Source organism: Asparagus officinalis, chromosome 1, assembly GCF_001876935.1.
Source record: "Asparagus officinalis chromosome 1, Aspof.V1, whole genome shotgun sequence".
Lineage (NCBI taxonomy): Eukaryota > Viridiplantae > Streptophyta > Magnoliopsida > Asparagales > Asparagaceae > Asparagus > Asparagus officinalis.
In genome coordinates this window covers 54588217-54592044 of record NC_033794.1, presented here as the reverse complement: position 1 = coordinate 54592044, position 3828 = coordinate 54588217, and positions in this window count along the sequence as shown.

Below are 3828 nucleotides of genomic sequence, written 5' to 3'. Positions count from 1 at the left end.
CGAAGAAAGTCTAGATTCTCTCACGGTCGACCGCCACGGTCGACCACCTGCTTTCCAGAACAGAAGTCTACCTTTTTGTACTTCACGGTCGACCGCTAATATTTCACGGTCAACCGTCGATCTGACTGTTGTATTGTAACGGCTATATTATGATCTGATGTTCTGGGGGTATTTTGATCTTTTCAATAGGGTTTTTGGCTGATGTCTTGAGTGGGTATAAATACTCCATTGCCTTCCTCTTTCTAATAACTAAGAATTTTGTTTAAAGTGAGTTTTATAAAGAGATTAACAAGTGTTTAAGCTTGTTTGTTGGTTTGTTTCAAAAGAGAAGTTTTTATACAAGAAGAGGTATTCAATTCCAATTGAGGATCTCATCCTCATCATCATTCTACTGTCCTTCTTATTTATTGAGAAGTTTTCTAAACTCATTTTTATATAGCTTATTGATTGTTATTTATTCATTCACACTTTAGCTATATTAACTTGAATTGCAATTTCATTGTTCGCTTTTATCACACACACCTTTGTTGAGCTTATAATATTTTCATACAATATATTGTTGGGTAGTGGTGTATGATTTAGCGAGAGTGAGCTTCATTGTATTCTCATTCATTATAGAAAACAAAACATTGTATTTGAACTTACATTGTGAGTATCACTTGTAATACACTTGTACACCGAGAGAAGTGTGTGGTGTGAGACGGGGCCGAATCCAAGAGGAGTAACGTCAGTTGACAAACCTAGGGAGAGGTTGTATCCGAGCACTTGAGGAGGATGATACGGGCTAGAGACCAACACTTAGTGTGTATAGTGTGATTGCATAGTGATTGATTGTGAGAGTTTTCGGTAAACTTGTAAACCGAGTGTGTAGAAGTTTCGGCTTCCAAACCGGGTTGTGATAGTGGAGATCTCCTTGAAGTGAGGAGCAAGGACGTTGATCGTAGGGACCGAACCTCGTGAACATATCGTGTGTTTGTGCTTGCTTGGCGTATATTTAATCTGTGCTTATTTTTTACATACTTGTTCATATATCTATCTTGAGCCCAAATTAATCAATATAATTTTATTTGGCATATATTAGTATTAGATTAGCATAAGACCCTAATCACCCCCTCCCTCTAGGGTCTAACTGGAGTCACTCATTTGGAATCACACTTTTTTGAGGGTGAAACCCTAACGGGCTCCTGGTTTTTCACACGTACCCCCAAGCGGGTGGTTACGGGAATCAACTTGTTGGAAGGTCATGTACAACCCCCAGTCTGGATATTTGCTCAAGAATCATTCAGCAGACCCAATCGTTCCTTAGCAGGAGCTTTTCCTCGATCTTCAGGTAGAGGAACAAGGCGATCCTTCAGCGGAATTCTGAACTTGGAGAGATCCATGCTACCGTAGGGCTTCACCGGAGGTACGAGAGCAGAAGGAATGAGATCTGAAGTTGATGAAGGCTAGGGAGCAGCCTTAGAGCTGGAACCGAGTGAGAGACATAACTAGTGTTTCTCATCAGGTAGAGGCGCTTTAACTATCTTCGGTGCAGTTTTAGGCGTTGTCTTGGGCTTTTGCACCTAAACCTGCTTAGATCTTGGTGATTTTTTGACCACCTCTTCTTTTTACAATTATTGTGCCTTTCGTACAAGTATCTGGGCATGCGCAAAAAGTGCGCGGTGCTTCTGATTGTGCTCCTCGAGAGTAGAACGGGTTTGTTTGACACAAACCCATTTGTTAGTCGACGGTGTTCGCGGGGAAAATCGTTGCTTTCTTCATTGATTCCATTGCTATCTTTTACAACAGTTTATCGGTTACAAAAGATCCGGTCTTTTTATAAGATCCGGTTACAATGAAAATCAAAATAAAAATAAAGAAAGATTACAACTTTGTTTCCTTGTTTGTCGAACGAATCACGAGCTCCTGTTTTGCGGTCGCTCGCTTTTGTGGGTTCTTTGCCTGCGCCGGGGTTGTTTGCCGTGGACCACCACGAGATCTAGATCCGGTCGGATCTACGCAGTACTACGGGTATTATTTCACCAACGAAATAATAGCCGGGGAGGATTGTTTCACCAAGGAAACAATCGTCCAAGTCTCGGGATCTAAGACCAAGCTTAGATCCGGAGTATAGCCTGCGTAGATCTGAGATCCGGTCCTCTCGAACACCTGCCTTATTTGACGTTGATGATCGCCGAGCACCAGATCTGGATGAGCAAGTCCTTGATGTCCCAAAGCTTGAGTCTTGTTAAGTTCTGAGTCTCCAATCCAGCAGGGCTTCGCCTCTCCAAAATTTCCAACCCTCAAAAATGAACCAAGGCCTAGCCTATTTATAGGCACTCAGATCTGTGCCTAGGCACAGATCTGGGCCGGCCACCTCAGGGTGGCTCGGCTCTGGGCCGAGCCACCCTGAGGTGGCTCGGCCATGGCCGAGCCACCTTGAGGTGGCTCGGCCATGGCCGAGCCACCTTGAGTTGGCTCGGCTTCGGCCGAGCCCCTCTAGGTGGTGGGTTTGGTGTTTTCCCGAGCCACCCATGGGTGGCTCGGCCTTGGCCGAGCCACCCTAGGGTGGCTCGGCTTTGGCCGAGCCACCTTAAGGTGGCTCGGCTTGGGCCGAGCCACCTGAAGTTGGCTCGGCTTCGGCCGAGCCCCTCTAGGTGGTGGTTTTTGGTGTTTTCCGCCTTTGGTTCTGTCCGTGATTTGATTAACTTAGTCTCTGATTTGATGATCTGATTTGGCAGTAAATTGGATTCCTGATTTGGCAGTAAATCCGCTTCTGAGTTGGAGTCCGAAACCGATCTTGATTCGATAGTGATTCGTTCGAGTCCGCTCTCGGTTCGATGACTCGTTGACTCTTCGAACACTTGGCTTGATCCCGCACGCGAATGGATGTATTCCGTTGCTTGCGTGCGATTCGTCGATCTCGTCGCCTCGTTGGTTTGTCGGTTCGTGCCGAGCTGAGCAAAAGGGACCTATAAGCAATTTTATATGCCTACAGATACCCCCTCCAAAGTATTTCAGTCTCGTTCTTTTATAGAAGAGTCTGGAATACTTTGGATATGATTGTCCCCACCTTCAGTCGGTGTAATGGGACCTTGGAATGACTTCCGTTCTTGATTCCTTCAATCTTCCAGGCTATTCGGTGCTTTGTCGAATGTCTGCAAGAGTTCCGGTGCTGCATTTATTGTCTGACCGTTGTCGGAAATTCGAACTTGAAGTCAATTCCTGGTTTTCTGATTTTTAGCTCGTGCTTGTTGGTTGAACACAGAACTGACCCTCGACTGTCGGCGTTGAGTCTTTATTTGCGACGCGTTGTCCGGCGTAGTGTTGTTGAGTTATCCTTAAGAATGAAAATATTCTCCAGGAACTTCTCAACCAACAATAGGGAATAGTTTATACTCGTATACCTTATTGGAGTATTAAGAAACAGTTTATACTCGTATACTTTTCGGAGTGTTAAGAAGCAGTTTATACTCGTGTACTTTTCGGAGTGTTAAGAAGCAGTTTATACTCGTGTACTTTTCGGAGTGTTAAGAAGCAGTTTATACTCGTGTACTTTTCGGAGTGTAAGAAGCAGTTTATACTCGTATACTTTTCGGAGTATAAGAAGCAGTTTATACTCGTATACTTTTCGGAGTATTAAGAAGCAGTTTATACTCGTATACTTTTCGGAGTATTGATTCTTTCATTGCAACGCATTGATAGGCGTTGACCTAGGGTTACGCGTTGTCCGGCGTTGACCTTAGGGTTTTGGACGTCGTACGTTGACTGTTTGATTGCAACGCGTTGACTGGCGTTGACCTAGGGTTATGCGTTGACCGGTGTTAACCCTAGGGTTTCGAACGTCGT